The 12,289-nt window shown below is 48.8% G+C and overlaps 1 protein-coding gene across 2 annotated transcripts in view; it reads right to left on the bottom strand.

The window, feature by feature from the left end:
- The window catches only part of LOC119397025 (ankyrin repeat domain-containing protein 16), a 115,698-nt gene that overhangs the window by 50,605 nt on the left and 52,804 nt on the right, over nt 1-12,289 (bottom strand). The gene's annotated exons all lie outside the window — the stretch shown is intronic.

Here is a 12,289-nt window from a genome sequence, read left to right as displayed (position 1 = left end):
TATACCAATTTGGGTGCATTTCAAGCTCGCGAACCACCCGCCATTGCAGCATGAGCGTGGCAAGTGAGTCATACCGTACATGACATGGAAGTCATGATTTTCATGTTACCACCTACACTAACGTTCGTCATACAGAAATAGCTCGTCATAAAAATTTTGGTATATGTGCATTTCATTAAACGACCGCGAGCGCCCCGAAAGCATGTCGTGTAAATCATGTTTTACGTGGCATGTCTGTCATGATTTGCACGTTATAACCAGTCACTTATGTCATGCCATACCAATCAATTGTTGTGTATCAAGCTATCGAAGCGGCCGCGAGCGAACCATGAGCGTGGCATGTAAATCATGCCGTACATGGCATGCATGTCATTATTTCCATGTTATCACCTTAATTTAAATTCGGCATACAGTCATGTTATGCCATTCCAAATGTGGTCTACTTCCCATTAACGAAGCGGCCAGGACAGCACAAAGTCGGGGGTGGATAGATAGATAGATAGATAGATAGATAGATAGATAGATAGATACGTACAAAGTCACAGAAATTCGCTAAGAAATGCTTCGCATTTAGTAAATGCAGACAGCCGAGCGCGTAGATGCCCCGCAGTTCGCATTTTTTTTTATCGCGTTTGTACGCGTGCGGGCGCATGTAGGCAAGTTAAAATTGCCGCTATTTCTTTCCTAATCAGTCAGAGAACAACGGTATGCTTCATTCGGGGCTCCAAAAGCGCACGCAATGCGTAAAACATGCGTTACTCCACGTGAAATCAACACCGCACCGCCGCAGCTTCGGCCGCGCTGGACCAAATATGGCGGCGCGCACGACGGTCGCGGTACTTTTCCCGTTCCAGTGACTTTACATGAGGACTGCTCGAAGCGCCACCGCCCGCATCATTCGGTAAGCGTGCTCGCTCTCCTCCGCGGACGACAGACTAGCCAATATTCTAGGGACCCTAACGACAGCATCCGACGCAAACTCGTGCTCCGTCGCCATTATGTGACGGTGATTACACTGTCTCACTCTACTGACGGGAGGCTGTTGCCGAAGCGGTTTCGGTTTCGTTTTCACGTGCAGGCACTTTTCAGACTCGATTTATCGGTAGAAAGATGCGCGTTGGATTCGATATTTTAAAGTTAAGGATAACGACTCGCTCACGCCTCATTTAACTAAGTAATGCTGCCATTAGCTGCCATTTTCAAAAATAATTTGGTTTACCATCCTTGGAGAACCTCAAGGTCGTGTCATGGGCTATTGAGGCTGTCTGTTCCCCTTTTTTGGGCAAAGCTGACTGCCACTGCCAATATTTTTAGTTTTTCGATTATACGACGCCTGGATTATATGACGGTTTTGCGTGGTCCCCTCAAAGTCGTATAATCGGGGTTCCACTGTATGTTGTTGGAATGGTGGCGCCAAATCGCCTTCAGAAATGACCCATATATGATAGGGAAAGTTATTTCAAATACCAAGATTATCCGTTTGAAACATTAGCCTTTTTTTTGTGTTTGTGTTTTAGATGACGCTGATACCATCTCAGGTAGCCACCATAACCCGCTTACATGAAAGATCAAACGCAATATCTTGAGCTCTATTAGCAGAAAATGAAGTGTGATTGTAGCTTACCGCCTCACTGAAGCCGACAGAGAAGTTGATGTTAGTGATCCGCCTTCCCCCCCGAGGTAGTGGGTAAAACATGAGCGTATAAATCTTTTTCAGGTGTAACTTTCCTGCTTGGGCCTCCGATACGCAGTCAGTTAGGAACCTTAAAGGTACGCTAACGAGAAATATGAAGTTCAGGTGGAATGAGCATGGGCACTGAAGAATGCATGCAGGTTGGGTGTGAAAAGACAAGTTATTGGTGGAGATAATAGAGGTGTGCACGGGCTCCGGGTAGCCCGAAAGCCCGAGCCCGACCCGGCCCGCGGGCCGGGCTCGGGCGGGCCGACGTAATTTCATTTCGGGCCCGGGCCGGGCTCGGGCTACTTGGAGTTTTATCGGGCCGGGCTCGGGCCCGGCGCAAAGCCCGACCCAGGTGAAAATGAGTAACTGGGAATCCAACTGGTTTCAACTGGTATCAACTGGGACCAAATGGTTCCAGTTGGGAAACAACTGGTCCCAGTTGATTCCAGTTGCAACTGGTCCCAGTTAGCAGCTGGTCCCAGTTACAACTCAACTGGTCCCAGTTAATTCCAGTTGCAACTGGTCCCAGTTAATTCCAGTTGCAACTGGTCCCAGTTAGCAGCTGGTCCCAGTTACAACTCAACTGGTCCCAGTTAATTCCAGTTGCAACTGGTCCCAGTTAGCAGCTGGTTCCAGTTACAGCTCAACTGGCCACCAACGGGAACCATGACCAGTTGAACTGGAAGAAGCTGATCCCAGTTGGAAACCATAACCAGTTAAATTGGAAGCAAGTGGTCCCAGTTGCGCCCTAACTGGAAGTGCGACCAGTTGTCCTGGTTGTACGGTTCTTCAAAGTGAAAGAAGAAAGATAATTGAACGCATACGCAGCATGCGCACTTGAGTAAATGGGTTTTATCTAAGAGCTTTTTGTGTCCTATTCGCAGAAGGGTACCATCACTGGCCTAGTAATATTCCTAGGACAATGAGAGAATAAGAAAATAGCATCTCATGGTTTGCGAATGAATTATCTTTTCTTGTTTAGACGTCGTCCTCTTCGTGTTGTTTAAACCCCCGTTACATTAATATATACAGCCTTAACCTCACCTGATATATATGTATTTTTTAAAATCATATTATCGTGGATTATTCCGTTGCGCAAATGCGCAACACAGTGCACACAAGCGTACGCTTGTTTTAGCATCGGTACATTCAACTAACATTAAAAAGCTGTTGTCAATCTTTTTACGTCCATCACGGTGACAATACGCGCAACCGAGGCGGGCCCAATTGACGTGGGGGTGTTAATATTGCCGTCGTCTCGCTGGGAGCATGCCATGCTTAATAGTCTTGTGTGCAGCACAGCGGTTACTTCCGTACGAGAACGAAAAATGGAGTAGCTAGTGCCAGTGCCGAAAGCTACCACAGCTGAGACTGCCGACATGCTGCCGACACAAACCCACCCACAAACCGTTGCACAAACGCAGCCTCTCTACATCGACTGCCGTCACATTAGTCCCGTATCTCATAGGCTCAAACATTGAACGAAGCAGTAAAGTAATCAAGCATAAAGATTACATATAAAATAAACTGAAATGAATTATTTCGTGCCAATTCGGCAATATTTAATGGAAGAAAGAAACTGGATAACAAAGACATAAAATTTAGAAAAACAGCGATGCTAGTTTCGTACACCACATGGGACGAGGGCTAGCTACCGAGCGCTCGGTGGTCCGTGGTCGCGCTGCTTAGTTGTGCTGTTTTTCAAAAGGAACGTGCAGTCATGGCGTGCGTAAATTTGACTTTGTCGAATTAGTGTTCGGCAGCTCTTTGACTTCAGGCAAACGCCGGACAAGTGTTTACGCCTGTGACAAGACGGATATATGGACCCATTGTGTGCGGAATGCTGCCTGCCAATTGTCAGCGATGCAGCCGTTTGAAGGTAATTATACCATTTATGCTTCGAGTGCTAGTTGTTCAGTATCCTAGAGAAGATGTAGATATAATGCAGGCAGAGTGCTTTGAGTGTTGAGACGATGGAACGTTGCATTGTAAACAAATGCTTTCTATACTGCTCTAGCTAAGTTTGTTTATGGGTTTGTGCGGAGTGCTCGCAAACTTGCTGCCATTTGTTTGGGAGCATCACAGAAAATGAGTGCCGTGCAATACTTGTGCTTTGAACGGCATGCTAAATAACTATGAAGTGTACTCGTAACTCTGTCCGCGACGTTCAAAGAAAGCGCTAAGGGCCCGTATTTGCACTCTAAATGAATATTTCTGAACCTGTTGCATGTGTAGGCATATGAATTCGAGTGAAAATAATGGTGTTTTTTTATTATTTTTTGCTGATGATATATAAACTCGACTTCTAAAAATTCGGAATAGATGCAGCGCATGATCTCTGTAGACACTGTTTGTCGTGTGAATTGTTAGAAGGTAGGTCTGCTGTGTATATCTATAAATTGATATGACTGTTCTGAGACATGCATGAAACATGTTACCTCTTATTTTGCAGCAACGCTGTTTCATTGGTCACGGGTGAATGGCACAGATTCATCAGCTGCGCAGCCCGAAACTTCACCAGTATATTGGTTGAGAAAATACAGCACTGCATGAAAGCCGAGCGGAGGAAATCTTTGCACTGAATGTGCACCCACGCAAAAGGAACCTCGGCGAAGACCCCAAACCCGCACTGACCCCGGAGAAGGTCAACGTCGTTGGAGGTTGGTCTGCTGTGTATATACCTTGTGGTGAATTATTATTACTAATACTTTTAATCTGTTTAACAAGGTATGAACTCTTTATTTTTCAGCGACCCTTGCCCATTGGGCCCGCTCAACAAAAAATGAAGCGCTGGCGGCAGCAACCAACTTGACCAATGTGCAGTCTGAAAAAATCCAGGATAGTGTGAAGGCTGAGCGCCGAAGAGAAAGGGAGGTTGTGCGCAGTCCGGCATTAAGAACATTTTTTTTTCCGCAAGCTTATTTTGAAATGTAATTTATTGGTTTCAATAAATATATATTAAAACCTTAAATGCTTCTTTCGAATGTCTTAGGTGTTATCACAATAATCCACAAGTTCAAGTGTACTTGAGCTGAGTGGAGTATGATTACATCGGTGGAGACAAGTCCCAGATGGCATCTGGAACCAGTAGGCAACTGGAACCAGAAGGCAACTGGAACCAGTAGGCAACTGGAACCAGTAGGCAACCGGAACCAGTAGGCAACTGGAACCAGTAGGCAACTGGGACCATTTGGCATCTGGGACCAGTTAGGTACTGGAAATGTGTTCCTTAAACCATTTGAACTGGAACCAGTTGAAACCAGTTGGATTCCCAGTTACACATTTTCACTAGGGGACTCAAGCCCGAAATGTAGAGAATGAGCGGGAATTGTGAGGAAGAACCTGCCACAAAAAAGCAATGCTTGCAGTTGTTTAGCGAGTGGAGCGACAGTGGTGAGAATGTAGCAGTTACAAAAGATGAGCTCTCCGATTATCTCTCTATGGAATCGCCCTCCTGTCCATCTGAAGTTTTAGTCTTCTGGAAAAACAAGCAGCAGAGATATGTCAAGCTTGCCAGGCTGGCAAAAAAGATATTAGCAATTCCGGCGACGAGCGCAAGCAGCGAACGTACCTTCAGTTCGGCGGGCTACATAATGCAAAAGCGCCGCACTTCGTTGAAGCCGGAATCGCTGAACTGCTTGCTCTTTTTGCACGACAATTTGTAATCTGTGTAATAGAGACTGTTCGTCGCGTGTCGTTTGATCATATTTGTTATGCTCAATAAAATGCCAAATTACCGGAAAACGGTGTTTTGTTTTCGCAGCGAACCTTCAAAAAGCCGGGCCGGGCCCGGGATTGTGTTTTCGTACGTCGGGCCGGGCCGGGCGGGCTCGCAGCCTTTTGCCGTCGGGCTCGGGCGGGCCTTCGACAAAGCCAGCGGGCCCGGGCCGGGCTCGGAAATACGGCCCGTGCACAGCTCTAGGAGATAAGGCCATAGGGCTGACGCGCTGGAGTTTTGAGTACTGTGGCGGAGCCTGGTGGCGTGCGCTGAAGTTGCTTGGGTAGTCAAAAATGGACGCCGACCGGCGAGTTACGCAGTTCTCAGTTGCTTTGAGCGTTTTACTTAATTTTGCGCCTCGTTTTCAGGCTCAAAAAGTGCTTAAAACGTACGCAGGAACTTGTCCGCTATGCCTGCAGTCTGACATGTTTGACGAGCGATCCCTGCTTCAACAAACCGTGCCGAAAGCAGGTGGTCTGGGCGACGGCTCTGAGCAGCGCGCGGTCCCGAAGCGCGGTCGCCGCCGTTATTGTTGCGTGGTTAATTGCCTCGAACATGGGGGTAAGGATCCTAATGTGCGGTTTTACTGGTTCCCCTGAAAGCCGTACGAAGTGGAGCGACGGAACCGCTGGATACGTGCCGTCCGACGCGTGAAGTGAGTACGCGAGCAAAACGTGGTTTGCAACGTAACGTGCTGATTACTTTTCGTACGCGCGTACACGCGTTTATATATGTATATATTCCCTGTGTGCAGTCCAGACGGCACGCTGTGGCTGCCGACGGCGATCACGAGGATATGCAGCCGGCATTTCGTGGGAAACGAGAAAAACGATGCCATGAGTCACCCTGCGTATGTGCCTACGATTTTTCCGGCAGCTTACAGCCGGCTGCTTCCAGCGGCCGGCTGTAAACATTGCGCGCCGTCGCTTCTCGACCGCCACCGCACGCTGACAGAATTTGACGAATTCCCTAGAAGCAAATGTTGAAAATTACGACCGTGCATGGAGAAAAAGTGTGTTTGCGACTGAATGCGGCAGAAAACGGCACACGGCGCGAATGCGCTCATTCGGGCCGCCGACGGCTAGCCTTCGTCACTGGACCTTTCTTGATTCCGTTTCGTCGTGTAATGCAAATCATTTCGGCTTTCTTAACAGCAATCTTTTCGTTTATGCACTGTCGTTAATCGCGCGAGCATGCCTCGTAAAACTTAACTCGAGTTCAACGCCGTATGAGATTCGCTGCACTTGCGAGTTGCAGCGCGCCGAAATGGTTCCTTCAATCTCCTGCACGTCGTAAACATACTTGACGTTGACGAGCTTCTTGCGTTTACGCAGATTGCTTGGCCTGAAGAGCTCAGCCACGCCAGAAATTGGCCGAGATCCAAAGCGCAGCACAACCGACAGCGGCGGCTCCATTGCGCATCTGAGCTTAGTGCTGCATGCGGCCGCCAGTCTGACTACTCGAAACCAAAGAACTTATCGTAGGGGGCGCTTTTTAGCACCGTTTTCGCAGCGCCGCCTGGGCAGCCAGTCAGGCCTATAAGCGAAGACCAAATATCTCTTACTCAATTTCTCTCACCCCAGACTCAGTGCTGAAGCGATGCCGTCACGAATCTGATTGCTCTCAGCTGTGGTTGCAGACTTAGAACCTCGCAGCAAAGGTCTCAACATGGAAGCAGGATTGCATTTCAGTGAATGTGCAATGATCCCCCTTGCTCTCGCGGCGGCTCCTTCTGCGTACGAAGCCTGGCTCGAACCGACGGAGAGCGAAGCGCCGTTTTCATCGACGGCATGCGAGGCGTCCAATTGCCAAATACTGCTTATGTTCTCACGTATTACATTTCTCATTTTTATTAAAGGCGTTTTCCTTTTAAAGAACTCGAGCAGAGGCGCACCACCGCGAAGAGAGCCGCGGCAAAGCAGGGCCATGCAGGGCCACTCAATCCACCCGTGGAATGCGGCACGCATCCTACGAGCAGGAGGGAGGGTACCAGTGAGCAGAAATGTACCATGAGATCAAAACCATCAAAGCCCCATAGTTCTCGGCGGGATAGCGGCAGAACGTGTGGGAAATCCGACGAAGAATAGCTGCGAGGCTCGATCGTATAAACTGTGTCAACATCACCGAGGTCAGGCCACACCTGGCTGCTGTTATTGCCACCGTGTTCACGGTAGAAGCAAAATAACAAAACGAAACGAACGAGAAAGATATCAAGATGAATAGCTCTCGGCAAATCACGGCCGGACTGCGTTTGTGATCACAACGAGAAACAGGTAGGGGCGTTAGTACATGTATCTATCCTTCAGTTTTTTGCAATTATCTCGCTTGTTAAAGCTCAGTTCACAGTAATAATGGCACGAATGTGATCATAATAGGATAATTTGCCATTGCAGTTCTGCTTCCTGTATCTCTTTCGTGCTATTGTGCACGAGTCCCACCATTGGAGACACGGGCGCTGCAGTCGACATGCTACATCACGATCACGTGATGCCACCTTGCTTCACGGAACCTTGCTCTTAAGACGGGAAGCTGGCGGCTTGAGCGCGTTTTTTAGATGCGAAGCAGCTCTTTGACTAGCCTGTGCTGTCCCTCCGTGCATCCGTACGAACGTGCCGCAACGCGCTCCCCTCGCCGCAGGTGTTGGAGCGGTGCCAAGTAGGTCACACTGCAGCTGCGCATTGACGTCACACTCCCCTCGCAGTGCGCGCTGTCCTCACTCTCTCCCTCGCCTGCCGCGCGCTCGCCGCAGCGCCCGCAGCTGCCGCCTCGTCCGTTCGCCTGCAACACCTGCCGCTACCACGACCGCCGCTCGCTACACCGCCGACTCGTCGGTTCACGCGCAATGAACCTGACGCGCGCCTAACGTACGCGTTGAAACATGTCTATACGTGTCACCTCTCTCTCGCTTCACCCTCTCCACCATGTTAGCGCCGTTCAACCCGTGACGCCACCCGTGCGTCACGGGTTGCGTCACGGGTTGCCACTCTCGTGTGGACGACCTTACATTGGGCAAACAGGTCGGTGTCTAAACCACCGCCTGCGTGAGCACGCGAACAGGGTGGACGGGGGCAGGGATGGAAATTTGGCCATTCATTGCCACGAGTGTGGGTGCAAACCGTTGTATCAACAGTGTACTGCTGTTTTTCATGACAGGGATCAGCGCACGCGAGAGATTGTGGAGGCAGCCAAAATGCAACGGGAGGGCAGCAACTGCGTGAGCATGACGTCAGTTTCATTGACACAGAAGGAAATGGCTTTCTTGGAAGGGTCACTACATTTTGGGGGAGTGAGTAGCTGATGCGCGCTGACACACTGCACACCTGTGGCATTGGTGTTTTTGTTTTGTCATAGTCATATTTGTATATATTTAGGGCACATGTTAATATAAATTCAGTTGGAAGTTTGCGCCCGTCCATGTCTGTTTCGTCCGTCGTCTTAGAAAATTTTGCGCAAGAAGTGTTGATCATGGAGTACCAACTAGCTCGAACTCGTACCTTGTTAAAATGCATCTGGACGGGAGGTACGCGCTTTTTTACAGCCTCAGATGGTCGTGCACATAGAGCATGCAGCGTACGTGCAGAAAAATTTCTGGGGCAGCGTTTGACAACAAAAAACAGCTGGACCCAACGAAGCTAGGAGTGACCGCAGAGTCAAGTGTGACAACAATAAAAGCAAGAAAACACGTGAGGGCGGTGACAACAAAACCATGCTCGTGCTTTAGTAAAATGGGGGGGGGGGGGTCAGGGGTACTTCTAAAAAAATAATAAAGGACGCCGGTACGTCGCTGCGTGTTTCGCTATCGAAGTCCTAAGCACAGAACTATACTGACGGATGAAACGGGCTGGATAGAGACGTACAGAAAAAGGAGATGTAGAGGGGGGCTGAAGTAGCTCTCATTAGGAAGCGGGGGAGGTCCAAAGGGATTGGGTTCTCTTTGGGATGCCCCTAGTGCCTGGTAGATTGACGTTGTCGTCGGCTGTCGACTGCAAGCATCGCCGGCGTTTCTTGCTGTTCTTTATTTTTCATTTTCGTAGTCGATTAGCCGATGTTCGTACACGTTTGTTGCATCTGTTTATTGTTCGACCACGAGTGACAATTTCTGCATTGTTAATCCATACTGTGATATGGCAAACATTTGCGCATACATAAGCAGGGTTTTGTGTAAATAAAATCAGCTTGTCAGTGCGTGACGCTGTCGAGTGTTTCTTCGTGTCCTGTTTTATCTGCGCTGCTAAAGAACTGGTGCAATTCTACGGTACAATAAAAATATGTGTACGCACGTGATGCATGTTACTTGTTATGTACTCATAATAACTATGTATAAATACTGTTTTTTTCATTGGGCATGCGAGTCCAACTGCAGTTTTGGTAACCTTGTACGATCTACGTCTGCAAATAAAAAATTTTTTAAGAGTACGGTGCGGATACATTTATTACACCGAATGATTCCGCCCATTATTGATTCACGAAAAAAACAAGAACATTAAGTGGGTTAGTTAGACAGACCAGCTCATATATGCGCGAAAAAAAATAATTAAAAAATGAGGCGTTGTTTATATTCGGCATAGTGGGGCTCAAAAGGCGGGAGTGAAATCGCTATGATCGCTACAGAAGCGAAAAGTGCATTGAAAATCGTATCGATCAGCAGGACAAAAAAAAAAAAAAAAAACTAACGCCCCCAACTACACACCCTGTTATTGCAGCGGCTGCGTGGAGGAGCATTCATCTATGCAATAGCCGCTTAAAACATCGCCCGCCCTCCGTAAATCAGTCACAATGACAGTAACTTATTTCACGCCACACAGAAAACTTGCATCAAAAGAACTTCCGTGAGTTGCGCACTGTAACTTTGACTTTTCTTGTGCGCAAAACAGCAACGCGCGCTAGCCGCGCCCTGCAACCCGCGGAGCGGAGGCGAACGAGCGCATCGAGGCACTCTAAGGTGATGCTGCGAGCCGCGCCGCCTATCGGCGGCGACATGAAGTGCACTACAAACTTCTAGAACACTGTACCGTCTCGGCACAGCGGTCAACATGGCGGCCCCCTGCTTCGCGAGGGCGAAGAAGCCGTCAAAATGGCGACCCCAGTTCGTCAAATTCAGTCTTTCAGGAACAACACCGAGCTTTTAGCTTGCGTTCTCAGTTTTCCTCGCAGAATTCCACCGCACGTTGCTTTCGTTGCGGTTCTGCTCGACATTTGGCAAATTTTCTGCAGTGCCCAGCTAGGAACCGCACTTGTCTTGCGTGCGGAAAAACCAGACATTTTCAGTCCCTATGCAACTTTCCGTCCTGCAAATTTTCCTGAAGCAATTCCTTCTTCTGCCCCTTCGAGCACTGGCCAGACCAATACGGTCACGGTTCTAAACGTAGATGGTCTCCATACTTCTTCCAAGCCATGCGTTACAGCTTCAGTGGGCACTGTGCCCTTGTCTTTTTTAGTGGACACTGGCGCTTCAGTCTCCTTAATCATCGCCGACGACTTTCAGCAGTCATTTCCGGACATTCAGTTGGCACGCTCGTCTACCATACTGCAATCGTATTCAAAGGGATCATTCCAATGTTACGTACGCCCGAATGAAGGCTCCGATAACATTCTTCATAACACCATGTGGCCGATCTCTTCTTGGCCTTGATGCCATTCGATTGTTCGGCATCACCATCTGCAGTGCTACAATGCAGTGTTATTCTTCGAAATCCAAGACAACTCTTCCGGTACCAAATGGGACGATGCCTGCTTCACTGACGTCGGCTCCAACGCCATCTGCTTCATCGAGTGTGTCGACCATTCTTGCTTCACCAACTTCACCTTCGGTTTCAAAGACATCTTTTTCGTCAATGCCTGATCGACCAGCTAATGTCTGTGCTTCACCTGGTGCCGTGTACCCTGTGCGTGCGTGTGCCTGTGCTTCAGTGTACTTCCGAAATGCATCTGCCAGCCATGCCTGTCGCTGTGTATGCGCCTGTGCTTCAATCCACTTCGGCGATGCATCCGCCAGTCAGGCCTGACCCACCTGTACCTCAACATTCAGCGTGTGGAACACTTTCTTCACCAAGGGGGGAGGACTTCCCAGCAGGTGTATCTGGTGCAAATACACCCAACACAACGGTTCCCATCAAACCTTCTAATACGGCTCAGGCCGTCGAACCGGACTCTGGTCCACAAAGTCCTGTCGAAGCTCATGCTGCGAGCTCAGGCGATGAGGACGCAGACTTCAACGCTCGTTCAGAGCCATCACAATTTCCTACCACTCTTGATGTTTCACATCAGAGTACAGGTGACCAGGATACAGTCACCCGCTTCTACACAAAGGCGCTGCTCTAAGCGGAAGCATCAGAAGCTGCATCGTTTTGAGGACTATGTCACATAGTTCAGTGTCATAGCAGATTCTTGTGGGGTGTGAATTTCTGTGTGCCATATTCAGATTTCTTGTTCTGATTCTATTGTTTGCAATTCTGATAATAATATATAGAGTGTATAAGTGAATGTTCAGAACACTTGTCTTTTCGAGGAGGGGATGGTTGTTGTGTTCAAGTTTCTCGCAGTTTCGGTTTCGATGTTGTTTTGTTCTGTACGGATGCCAGGGGGCGTGTCTGGTATCCACGTCACTTCCACACCGCTAGGCGCATCGTGGCGACTTGTAAATAAAGAGTGTGTGAAGAGAAGTCGTAGTGTGTAGGTGTTCTTCTTTGGTGCTTTGCACCAAACGCACGTGTTTGTGGCTGGTCGGCGTCCCCGTCGGCGTGTCGGTCACCGCCAGTCTTCTTCGACTGCTGCTGCACCAGAGCCGCTACCACCAACACAACAGATACGCTGGACCAGACGCAAAAAGGCAGTGCTGCTTACGCAGACAAAGCGCCGACAAATTAAATGTCGGAAGCCACAGGCTTCCA

This window comes from Rhipicephalus sanguineus, chromosome 6, assembly GCF_013339695.2.
Source record: "Rhipicephalus sanguineus isolate Rsan-2018 chromosome 6, BIME_Rsan_1.4, whole genome shotgun sequence".
Lineage (NCBI taxonomy): Eukaryota > Metazoa > Arthropoda > Arachnida > Ixodida > Ixodidae > Rhipicephalus > Rhipicephalus sanguineus.
The sequence above is the reverse complement of the archived record's forward strand: the minus strand, read 5'-3'. Positions and strand labels throughout refer to the sequence as shown.